This window comes from Mus musculus, chromosome 7 (assembly GCF_000001635.26).
Source record: "Mus musculus strain C57BL/6J chromosome 7, GRCm38.p6 C57BL/6J".
Taxonomy (NCBI): domain Eukaryota; kingdom Metazoa; phylum Chordata; class Mammalia; order Rodentia; family Muridae; genus Mus; species Mus musculus.
In genome coordinates this window covers 124,886,025-124,899,795 of record NC_000073.6, presented here as the reverse complement: position 1 = coordinate 124,899,795, position 13,771 = coordinate 124,886,025, and positions in this window count along the sequence as shown.

The following is a 13,771-nucleotide window of genomic DNA, read 5'->3' as shown; positions in this document are numbered from 1 at the left end:
TCCACCCTGGAGTTATGGATTGTCAACATTCCCCTGAAATACAGGTCCTGTGCTCAAGCCCTAAAGGCGTTTTTTCTATTAGTAAAGGAGATAGGATAGCTCAGCTGCTGCTCCTCCCTGATAATACCAGGGAGAAATTTGCAGGACCTGAGATAAAGAAAATGGGCTCCTCAGGAAATGATTCTGCCTATTTGGTTGTATCTTTGAATGATAGACCTAAGCTCCGCCTTAAGATCAACGGAAAAGAGTTTGAAGGCATCCTTGATACCGGAGCAGATAAAAGTATAATTTCTACACATTGGTGGCCCAAAGCATGGCCCACCACAGAGTCATCTCATTCATTACAGGGCCTAGGTTATCAATCATGTCCCACTATAAGCTCCATTGCCTTGACGTGGGAATCCTCTGAAGGGCAGCAAGGGAAATTCATACCTTATGTGCTCCCACTCCCGGTTAACCTCTGGGGAAGGGATATTATGCAGCATTTGGGCCTTATTTTGTCCAATGAAAACGCCCCATCGGGAGGGTATTCAGCTAAAGCAAAAAATATCATGGCAAAGATGGGTTATAAAGAAGGAAAAGGGTTAGGACATCAAGAACAGGGAAGGATAGAGCCTATCTTACCTAATGGAAACCAAGACAGACAGGGTCTGGGTTTTCCATAGCGGCCATTGGGGCAGCACGGCCCATACCATGGAAAACGGGGAATCCAGTGTGGGTTCCTCAATGGCCCCTATCCTCTGAAAAACTGGAAGCTGTGATTCAACTGGTAGAGGAACAATTAAAACTAGGCCATATTGAGCCATCTACCTCACCTTGGAATACTCCAATTTTTGTAATTAAGAAAAAGTCAGGAAAGTGGAGACTGCTCCATGACCTCAGAGCCATTAATGAGCAAATGAACTTATTTGGCCCAGTACAGAGGGGTCTCCCTGTACTTTCCGCCTTACCACGTGGCTGGAATTTAATTATTATAGATATTAAAGATTGTTTCTTTTCTATACCTTTGTGTCCAAGGGATAGGCCCAGATTTGCCTTTACCATCCCCTCTATTAATCACATGGAACCTGATAAGAGGTATCAATGGAAGGTCTTACCACAGGGAATGTCCAATAGTCCTACAATGTGCCAACTTTATGTGCAAGAAGCTCTTTTGCCAGTGAGGGAACAATTCCCCTCTTTAATTTTGCTCCTTTACATGGATGACATCCTCCTGTGCCATAAAGACCTTACCATGCTACAAAAGGCATATCCTTTTCTACTTAAAACTTTAAGTCAGTGGGGTTTACAGATAGCCACAGAAAAGGTCCAAATTTCTGATACAGGACAATTCTTGGGCTCTGTGGTGTCCCCAGATAAGATTGTGCCCCAAAAGGTAGAGATAAGAAGAGATCACCTCCATACCTTAAATGATTTTCAAAAGCTGTTGGGAGATATTAATTGGCTCAGACCTTTTTTAAAGATTCCTTCCGCTGAGTTAAGGCCTTTGTTTGGTATTTTAGAAGGAGATCCTCATATCTCCTCCCCTAGGACTCTTACTCTAGCTGCTAACCAGGCCTTACAAAAAGTGGAAAATGCCTTACAAAATGCACAATTACAACGTATTGAGGATTCGCAGCCTTTCAGTTTGTGTGTCTTTAAGACAGCACAATTGCCAACTGCAGTTTTGTGGCAGAATGGGCCATTGTTATGGATCCATCCAAACGTATCCCCAGCTAAAATAATAGATTGGTATCCTGATGCAATTGCACAGCTTGCCCTTAAAGGTCTAAAAGCAGCAATCACCCACTTTGGGCGAAGTCCATATCTTTTAATTGTACCTTATACCGCTGCACAGGTTCAAACCTTGGCAGCCACATCTAATGATTGGGCAGTTTTAGTTACCTCCTTTTCAGGAAAAATAGATAACCATTATCCAAAGCATCCAATCTTACAGTTTGCCCAAAATCAATCTGTTGTGTTTCCACAAATAACAGTAAGAAACCCACTTAAAAATGGGATTGTGGTATATACTGATGGATCAAAAACTGGCATAGGTGCCTATGTGGCTAATGGTAAAGTGGTATCCAAACAGTATAATGAAATTTCACCTCAAGTGGTAGAATGTTTAGTGGTTTTAGAAGTTTTAAAAACCTTTTTAGAACCCCTTAATATTGTGTCAGATTCCTGTTATGTGGTTAATGCAGTAAATCTTTTAGAAGTGGCTGGAGTGATTAAGCCTTCCAGTAGAGTTGCCAATATTTTTCAGCAGATACAATTAGTTTTGTTATCTAGAAGATCTCCTGTTTATATTACTCATGTTAGAGCCCATTCAGGCCTACCTGGCCCCATGGCTCTGGGAAACGATTTGGCAGATAAGGCCACTAAAGTGGTGGCTGCTGCCCTATCATCCCCGGTAGAGGCTGCAAGAAATTTTCATAACAATTTTCATGTGACGGCTGAAACATTACGCAGTCGTTTCTCCCTGACAAGAAAAGAAGCCCGTGACATTGTTACTCAATGTCAAAGCTGCTGTGAGTTCTTGCCAGTTCCTCATGTGGGAATTAACCCACGCGGTATTCGACCTCTACAGGTCTGGCAAATGGATGTTACACATGTTTCTTCCTTTGGAAAACTTCAATATCTCCATGTGTCCATTGACACATGTTCTGGCATCATGTTTGCTTCTCCGTTAACCGGAGAAAAAGCCTCACATGTGATTCAACATTGTCTTGAGGCATGGAGTGCTTGGGGGAAACCCAGACTCCTTAAGACTGATAATGGACCAGCTTATACATCTCAAAAATTCCAGCAGTTCTGCCGTCAGATGGATGTGACCCACCTGACTGGACTTCCATACAACCCTCAAGGACAGGGTATTGTTGAGCGTGCGCATCACACCCTCAAAACCTATCTTATAAAACAGAAGAGGGGAATTGAAGAGATTGTACCCCGAGCACCAAGAGTGTCTGTGTCTATGGCACTCTTTACACTCAATTTTTTAAATATTGATGCTCATGGCCATACTGCGGCTGAACGTCATTGTTCAGAGCCAGATAGGCCCAATGAGATGGTTAAATGGAAAAATGTCCTTGATAATAAATGGTATGGCCCGGATCCTATTTTGATAAGATCCAGGGGAGCTATCTGTGTTTTCCCACAGAATGAAGACAACCCATTTTGGATACCAGAAAGACTCACCCGAAAAATCCAGACTGACCAAGGGAATACTAATGTCCCTCGTCTTGGTGATGTCCAGGGCGTCAATAATAAAAAGAGAGCAGCGTTGGGGGATAATGTCGACATTTCCACTCCCAATGACGGTGATGTATAATGCTCAAGTATTCCCTTGCTTTTTTACCACTAACTAGGAACTGGGTTTGGCCTTGATTCAGACAGCCTTGGCTCTGTCTGGACAGGTCCAGATGACTGACACCATTAACACTTTGTCAGCCTCGGTGACTACAGTCATAGATAAACAGGCCTCAACTAATGTCTAGATACAGAGAGGTCTCATGCTGGTTAATCAACTCATAGATCTTGTCCAGAAACAACTAGATGTATTATGGCAAATAACTCAGCAGGGATGTGAACAAAAGTTTCCGGGATTGTGTGTTATTTCCATTCAGTATGTTAAATTTACTAGGGCAGCTAATTTGTCAAAAAGTCTTTCTCAGTATATGTTACAGAATTGGACGGCTGAATTTGAACAGATCCCTTCGGGAATTGAGACTTCAGGTCAACTCCACGCGCTTGGACCTGTCCCTGACCAAAGGATTACCCAATTGGATCTCCTCAGCATTTTCTTTCTTTAAAGAATGGGTGGGATTGATATTATTTGGAGATACACTTTGCTGTGGATTAGTGTTGCTTCTTTGATTGGTCTGTAAGCTTAAGGCCCAAACTAGGAGAGACAAGGTGGTTATTGCCCAGGCGCTTGCAGGACTAGAACATGGAGCTTCCCCTGATATATCTATGCTTAGGCAATAGGTCGCTGGCCACTCAGCTCTTACATCCCATGAGGCTAGTCTCATTGCACGGGATAGAGTGAGTGTGCTTCAGCAGCCCGAGAGAGTTGCACGGCTAAGCACTGCAGTAGAAAGGCTCTGCGGCATATATGAGCCTATTCTAGGGAGACATGTCATCTTTCAAGAAGGTTGAGTGTCCAAGTGTCCTTCTCTCCAGGCAAAACGACACGGGAGCAGGTCAGGGTTGCTCTGGGTAAAAGCCTGTGAGCCTAAGAGCTAATCCTGTACATGGCTCCTTTACCTACACACTGGGGATTTGACCTCTATCTCCACTCTCATTAATATGGGTGGCCTATTTGCTCTTATTAAAAGGAAAGGGGGAGATGTTGGGAGCCGCGCCCACATTCGCCGTTACAAGATGGCGCTGACAGCTGTGTTCTAAGTGGTAAACAAATAATCTGCGCATGTGCCGAGGGTGGTTCTCCACTCCATGTGCTCTGCCTTCCCCGTGACGTCAACTCGGCCGATGGGCTGCAGCCAATCAGGGAGTGACACGTCCTAGGCGAAGGATAATTCTCCTTAATAGGGACGGGGTTTCGTTTTCTCTCTCTCTTGCTTCTTACACTCTTGCTCCTGAAGATGTAAGCAATAAAGTTTTGCCGCAGAAGATTCTGGTTTGCTGTGTTCTTCCTGGCCGGGCGTGAGAACGCGTTAATAACACTGTAGGACTCTGAATCTGCTTCCATAGTTGCTGGATAAAGTCTCTCTGATGACAATTATGCTAGGCTTCCGTCCCAGCACACCCTTCAGACAGGACCTGGTGTAGGTTGAAGTACTTGAATGGATGAATGAGTGTCCCAATCTTCTACTTAAGGGTTACAGAAGATGGTCTGTTTAGGTATTATGTCCAGCATAACTAGGATTCTTTGCTCTGGCCCACAGAATCAAATGACCTGAGACCTGACTCATGGGGGCTTTTGAGATTAGGGAGCTTGTATGGGTCTGACCTAGCGTCTCTGCATATATGTTATGGTTGTGTAGCTTGGTGTTCTTGTGGGACTCCTAACAGTGGGAACATGGGTTGTCGCTGATCTTGCCTGCTTTGGGGACTCTGTTCCTCCTACTGGGTTGCCTTGTCTAGCCTTGATATAATGGTCTGTGCCTGGTCTTATCATAGCTTGTTATGTTGAGTTTGGTTGATGTCTTTGGGAGGCTTAATTCTTTCTGAGGGGATGAAGAGAAGAGAGAGTGTGTGTGTGTGTGTGTGTGTGTGTGTGTGTGTGTGTGTGTGTGTGTTGGGGGAGTGATTCTTGGGGAAAGAGCAAGTGGAAGGAAGAGACTGGAGGAGGGGAGAGAGGAGAAACTGTGTCAGGATGTAATATATGAAAAAAGAATAGATTTTTAAAAAAGAAAAGAAATAATTATAAATTAAAAAGAAAAGGAAATCCATGCTAAGATAGCAATGTGGAAAAACAAAATATAGGGATCAATGTGTATATGTATATATACACATACACATACACATACACATACACATATACATATACATATATATGTAGTTCATATATATTATATGTTTGTATATGTTTATTCGGTGTTTCTTTAGCTTATGGTTCTGTTTCTTTTAAATTTAATTAAATTATAATTATATCATTCTCTTATCCACCTTCTTCCAAACCCCTCCATGTCCTCCCACTCCCTCCCAAATGTGATATCATTTACTATACACACACACACACACACACACACACACACACACACACACACACTCACACACACACACACACACACACACACACACACACACACACACACACACATCTTCAACATGCTGGGTGTGCTAGCTAGTTTTATGTCAACCTGACATAAGCTCGAGTTATCAAAGAGGAGGGAGACTCAATTGAGAAAATGTCTTCATAAGATTGGGTTGTAGGCAAGCACATAAGGCATTTTTTTTTAAATTAATGATTGATGGGGGAGGACCTAGCTTTTTGTGGGTGATGCCATTCCCGAGAAGGTGGTTCTGAGTTCCAGAAGGAAGCAGGCTGAGGAAGCCATGGGGAACAAGCCAGTGAGCAGCATCCTCCATGACCTGTGCATCAGCTCCTGCCTACTTGCATGCCTGTCATGACTTCCTTCCATGATGAATAGTGATGAGGAAGCAAAATTCTAATAAATATTTTCTTCTCATTTTGCTCCCATCAGAGCAATAGTAAGTTTAAACAGTCTACTGAATCAGAGTGTCACTTGTATCTGTATGTTTTAGGGTTGACCACTTGTTATTGGGAAAACAGTCAGATGTTCATCCCTGGGGAAGATTAATTCTCTGTCTCTCAGCAGTCATTAAATTGTCTATAGCTCTTGATCTAGGGGTGGCTCTTTGAGCTTTCTCCCACCTATGCTGGGAGGTTAAGTGGTGTTAGAGTTGTTCAGGTTGTGTTTAAGCAACCATGTTTCATGCATGTGTCTTCCCTGTCATAGCTAGAAAGCACCATTTCACAGAAGATCTCTGCTCTTTTTGCTCTTGTCATCTCTCTGCCTTTTCTTTCATGATGTTCCCTGAGCGTGGGGATTGTGTTGTAAATATTTCAGCTGGGTCTAAACCCCTGGAATCAATTGTCATCTGCATGTTGACCAGTTGTGGCTTTCTGTAATGACCTCTGCTTCATAAAGAAGCTTCTTATAAGCAGCAGGATTTACCCTCATCTGTGGGTGGGCGTAAGAACAAAGCCTTTGAATGAAGTCGGAAGTTATACTGGTTTAGAGAAGTGGCACTCCCAAAAGACTTCAACATGCCTTCATGATAAGAGCCCTGGAGAGCAAGTATATGACTAGAAGGTGTACACCTCAGCATAACAAAGGCTGTATATGACAAACTCACACCCAACATTATCCTAAATGGAGGAAACTTAAAGCAATCCCAGGAACTGAGGCAGAGCTGTTCACTGCCTCCTCTCCTCTGCAGTGTGGTATTCAAACCACCAGTTAGATCAATAGAACATGAAAAGTAATTAGAGGTATGCAAACAAGAAAAGAAGAGGCAATTTTTATATCTATCTGCAGTGCATACTATGTATAAAATATCTAAAACTTTCTACCAAAGTATTCTAGAAACAGTCAGGAATTTCAGCAAGACAGCAGAACACAGATTGAGCTTGTAAGAATCAGTAGCCATTCTGTACACCTACCGCAAATGTTCTGAGGAAGAGAGCATGAACAATTTCCTATTTATAACAGCCTCAAATAAAACAAAATATCTAGGAATAAAGCCAATTAAGGAGGTGAAAGTCTTCTATAATAAAAACTTTAAATCCCTATAAAAAGAGATGGGGAATATCTACAAAATTGAAAGACCTCCCATACTCATGGGATGGCAATATTAATATTGTGAAAATGGCCACTCTGCCAAAAATTAATTTTACAAATTCAATGCCACCACAGTCAAAATATCCACAACATTCTTCACAGAAGTAGAAAAAAAATCCTCAACTTCACATAGACTTAGAAAAGACCCTGGGTCTCGAAAGCAATCCTGAACAACTAGAAAAAAAAATAATTCTGGAGAGATTAACATTTAATAATTCAAAATATCTAACAGAGCCACTTTAATAAACATAGCATGGTACCGGCATAAAAACAGACACAAGGACCAAAGAACAAGAGAGAAGATCCAAACATGAGTACACAGAACTACACCCACCTGATACTTGACAAAGATGATAAAAACATACTTTGGAGAAGAGGCATTCTCTTCAAAAAATAGGGCTGAGAAACATAGATGTCTACATGTGAAAGAATGAAAATAGGTCCATATCTATCACTCTGCATGAAAATAAACTTCAAATGGATGAAAGGTCATAAATGTAAAAGCTGAAAACCAGGAATTGCCAGAAGCAAACAGACAGCACCCTGCAAAATATAGACTCAGGAAAGGACTTTCTGAATTGGACTCCATCTGCCTAGAAATTAATAAGGTCAACAGGTGACAATTGGTACCTTATAAAATTAGCATACGGTTCTTAAGGCGAAAAGGTCCAAAATCATGTTGTGAACAGTTGCTGGACATCAGTGAGGTCCTCCCACTGTATCAACACAATGAAGGTGGTACCACATGCAAGCAAGAGCAAGTGGATGATCTCTGGTCCCTCTGCATTGATGCTAAAACAGGGGCCTCATTCCCATGGTCTCATCTAAGGACTGAACCTCACATGCCATTAATGAATGAATTAATTGGAGGGCTATGGTGAACTACGAGTGTAGCAGGATGGACCAAACTATAGAAGCACCCATAACTTCTCCACTTCACACATGCAGAAACTAAAGCTCACAGAGAGGCTAAACTAGCTCTCTGAAGCTAACTTTGTCTTATTCCTTCTACATCATCATGTCTCTTCATAGTACATAGGAAAGAATCTTAATCTAATTGTAATTTATCTCGCTGATTAATTAGGCCCACAGAACCAACATGTAGAATTGAGGTAAGAAAGAGGGAGTAGAGGCCATACTCATTCATGTTCTTGATTTAGTCTTCAGAGGCTTAAAATTTGCATTGCAAGTCCCTTATCCTTTTCCCTCCCATTGCCCATACCCATTGGCTGGAAAATGCACTCTGGGATTCCAAGGAATGGGTAGTGGTGGGAGATCCGTGCTAGACATCTTCCTATCACTGTGGCCAAATGTCTGACCAAAACAACTAAAAGGGGGAGAGGTCAGATCAGAATGATGGTTTCGTAGATTTCAGCCCACACTGCTTTAGGCCTGTGGTGAAGCAGATATATTATGCAGGAAGGAGATGACAGAGGGAAGCCTTTGTCTCCTGGAGCCAGAAAGCAGAGGGCATGTGAGAAAGGTACCAGTAGCATGATACAACCAAGTGAGTCACTTCTATCTCTACCTCACCCGTGAGGTTTTTGACACAATGTTATCACACTATCAGTCCACCAGACATCCACTAATGGCCAGAGCTTCCCAAAGTCCCACCCATGAACACTTGCTAAGAGAACCAATAATTCATGCCTTTGGGGAGCATTATATGTGCAGGCTATAATAGGGTCATGATGAGTTCTCAGAGAGCAAAGACCCTTGCCTCTCTCTGAGGAGCTTCAAATGAGAAACAGAATGTCTCTGCCTCCCTTCTTTCTTTCAAGAAGAGGCACATGACTCCTGGAGCAAACACAGAGGTCCATCACTCACAGCAGACATCAAATGCTTTGCACTCTCAATGGATTTAAGGTTTTCATAAGGCCTGAAAGGCAGGGCTTCTTATCTTCCATTGCACACAGAACAAAACTGGGGCTCAGGAGGACTGGATGATCTATCCTTAGTTGCAGAGTTAGAAAATGGTGGAATTGGACTCAAATGCCAGTCTTGACCTCCAGCCATCTTGATAGCCAGCTTTCTATCAGGAACCTGGAAATTGGGTACCTCATCCAATTTAGACATCAGGAAATCAGCATTGATCAAAGGGGCAGCAAACACACACCACTCTGTTACTGTCTGAGAAGGGACCAGGAAAAAGCGACGATGCCTGAGATCTTGCAAGTCTCAGTCCCATGGGAATTACACTTGCCCCCTCTCCCCTCACTGATCTCCTCTCATCTGTCATGCTTCACTTTCTCTCCCTTTTTTTCTTTCTTTTTCTAGTCTTTCACATCTATCACTTAGAAATATTTAGAAGTCCTGTCTGCTAGGTACCACTTTCAGTGCACGATGCTTACCACCTTGCAGGTATGAGGAACAGCTTTAAAATTTCCCCAAGTAGCAGGACAGAGCATTCAGACACCCAGAGAGATGAAAGGGAGAGTCTAATACAGCTCTGAACATCTGGGAAGATGTGTGCATATGTGCATGTGGAAATAAACATATCTTCCTAATACTCTCTATCTTTTTTATTTCTTTTAAAGACAGGATCTCTCATTAAACCTGAAGCTCGTGGATTCAGCTACACTGGCCATCCAACAAGCCCCTGGGATCTTCTTCATATTCCTCTCTTCTGAGGACTGGGATTCCATGTGTGTGCTGCTGCACCTGGAATTTTTAACATGGGTTCTGGGCATTGAAGTCAGGTCCTCATGTTTGCACGAGAAGCACTTTACGTACCTATATGGTAACTCTTAACTATATTGTATCTCAGTTTGTCTTCTGTAGATTGGAGATGATCGTGACAATGGTCCCCATCTCATTTATCAGACTCCAAAAGGAAATCATTGAACATAACAAAGTCCCTGATAGATTTCCCAGCAAAATATTCCTATTCAGTGAGCTAGAACCACTATGACTAATATAATTGCCCTTATAATTAAGGTGCAGGGCTTGCCGTGGGAAACTATGAAGTTGTAGAACCTAACATCATAATAGACTATGCTGTATAATAGACATATCTGGAAAAAGTAAGATGGAATCTCAAGTGAGGAACTGCCTCAACCAGGTTGACCTATAGGCAAATCTGTGGAACATTTTTTTGAGACAATATCTCATTGTATGGCCCTGTTTGGCCTTAAACCCACAGAGATCTGCCTGCTTCTGCCTCCTAAGTGCTGTACTTAAAGGTATAGACCATCACACTTAGCATGGGGGATTTTCTTGATTAATGATTTGTGTGGGAGGGCCCAGTTCTCTGGAGACAGTGCCACTCATAAACAGGTCGTTCTGAGTTGTATAAGACGGAGAGTTGAGAAAGCTGCGGGGAGTAAGCCAGTTAGCAATAGGTAGGCTTCTGCTTTAGTTTCTACCACCAGGTTCCCTCCTTGATTTCTCTCAATGGACTGTGATCCATGTAAATCAAATCCCCTTCCTCCTCAAGTTGCTTTTGGTTATGGTTTTGGTTTGGTTTATCATAGCAATAGAAATTAAACTAAGTCACAGTTCTTAGATAAGAAGCATTTATGGACCCTTCTGGCATAAAATGAGCTAGAGTTTTATTAATTTATTTATTTTTTGTAGGCTTAAATTTTTTTTTCCCAGAACCTACTTTATTCAGGGTTCTTAAACAGTTCAACCTTCCTTCAAACCAACAGGCCATAGGTAGGGGAAATAAGGTTAATATTTCCTTGGAATGATTCCAATCTTCCTTGTCAGGATACCAGCAGTCTAGCAGTGTGGCTCACTAGCAAACACCAAACACAAAGCAGTCGCAGTGACATGACTCAGCAGAAACAGCAAGGCTCTACCCAATTGACATGTGTCAGTGGAATACCACAAGAAGTTCTTTGGTGCATGTTCCATGGTTCAAGTTCTATGAAGCAAATACCACCAGGACCAGCAAAGGGTTGCACAGCATAGCACTGCAAGAGCATCCTCCCACTGTCTGTGGGCTTCCATATGTTCTCTTTCTAAACATCATGCATCCTTTCATGTGTCTGTTTTCAGCAAAAGATCACATGCCCGCTCACAAAACTGCTGCCAGGAAAACATCACATGGCATAACTGAGTTGGTAAAGAAACCAGAAATTCCTGGGGGGAGTTGAAAGTTCAGCCTAGTATAGGATATCCAAGTCAGCTGAATAAGGTAGTAGAGCAGACTCTTTTACCAGAGTGGGCCACTGTGGGCCAGGACTGAAAACGGGCTTTGAAAAGATAGGCAGAAAGCAGCAATCTTCTCCACAGAGGCCAGAACAGTGGCTGCATTTAGGGCCCTTTATGGGGGAAGAAGGCCTTTCAGGCTATGCTGCTTCAATGCCCAACGTTAGCATTCCTATGTGATCACTCCTGTAAGCAGTTTGCTTTCACAGGGCATGGGCACATCTTACCTAGGAGGGACTAAGTCCTCAAGAACAAATTTCAGGATGACAGGGGTCCTACTGGCCCAGCCTTCCACTCTGGCACAGTGATTCTACTAACACTTGGTGGCACTAAAGAACTTGATCTTGATGGGGGGGGTTGCTTAATTGTCTGAAGTGTGTCTGATATATTGAGCCTGCATGCTTTCACCCAAATTTTCAAAGGAAGTCATAAGCTGTTCCTTCATTAACTAATTAATTGATTGATTGATTCAATCAGTCAGTCAGAAATATCTACGAAGACTTTGAATGTAATAGGCCTTACATATAGCACAATTATAAGTATTCTTGCTACCAAGGAGTTCCTCATCTGGCGAGGGAGACACACATGCCATGACTGAGCATGGGTAGCAGCACAAAGCTTCAGACTGTGTTTGGGCAGGGCTTGGTGCAGTGTGGACTTAATATTTCTGGATCTACAGTTCTTAGCTCTGCTTTGCTGAGATTGGATTCATTCTTGGTGAGAGACAGGGCCTCCTGGTGGTATAGGTTCATTTGAAACAAGCTAGAACAGCTGACTTGCTCTGCTTGCTCCCACAAAAGTAGGAGTTTGAAGTTTGGTGTTTGAAGGTTGGTTCCTTAAAATCATGCGGTCTCTAAAAAGAGACAAAAAAAGCCACATGAGACAAAAGCCACATGGAAAGCTTTTACTATAAACACTTTATCTATCTATCTATCTATCTATCTATCTATCTATCTATCTATCTATCTATACTATATTATTATATAATACTAATATATACTAATATATAATAGTAATATATAATAATATAATAATATATATGTGCTTAAATGGAATTACCCTATATGGAGTAGGGGCAGTGCCTCTCTCAGATACCATCGGTTATCAAATAAAGAACCCATTACTAACAATGGGTTGCCTCTTTTTATGTTGCTGGTCAGTGAGATTTCCCCCAACATTCCAGGCTGTTTTCCTGACTCTTGGTTACCCCCCTAGAGAAGGGGAGTTAAATTTCTTCAGGGATGCAGCTCCTGAGAGGCTTCCCCTGCTCTAGGAAACTATCTACGCTCAAGAGCTTACAGGTAATACTGAAGGGACTCTGAGTTTAGAAAAAGAGAACCTGAGGGTGGGAGAGAAAATTGTCCAGGAGTATGGTAGAGTAACTGAAGGGGAAGAGATTAGGAGTAGATTTAACCAAAACACACCACACACACACTCACACACACACACACACACACACACACACACACACACACGTAAGATTCTTAAACAAAAAAATTAAGAAAAACTACAGCTCTTTTCTCTATGTTTTACATAAAGATTATGAAGTAATTTATTTGAAATTTTAGAGTGTCTTGTGTAGGCTTGAATGATCTCCAACTCAATCTGTCGATGAGGATCGTCTTGAACTCCTGAATCCATCCCTCAAATACTGGGATTATAGGCGTGAACCATCATGCTTGATTGAAAGTTCTTTTCAAGAGTTTACATATGTGAGAAATTGTGACATCACATAGTGACAATTTTTCTAAGCATGGAATATTTCACTCAATATTATTACCCATGCTGCCTAAGGTAGCAGAAGTTTATACACATGCATACAGGTGCCCCCCCCCGGGACACGCGCACATACAAACTCTCTCTCTCTCTCTCTCTCTCTCTCTCACGCACGCACGCACACACACACACACACACATTGCTTGTGTTTAACATTTAGGTGGAGTCCTTAGGTTGAATTGCTTTTTACACTGTGCTGCAATAAACATATGGTGAGGAATCTCAAATTGCTGACATCATAGAAGTCTAGAGTGGGTTTGTGTCCATCAGAGACTGAAGAATGGAGGGAAGACACTGGTGAGAACAAAGTCATTGCTCGACAGGATTGTCCTTCTGTACTGCACAGAGGAGTGATTATAGCTAACAATGAGAGATCCATATATTAAAAAGAGCCAGAAAATAAGGGTTTGAAGGTTGTTATCACAACAGATGATAAATGCTGGAGCTTAAGGGATAGCCTGAGCATGCTGAGTCTATCACCATACAATGAACTTGCATGTGGAAATGTCATGCTGTGCTAAATAAAT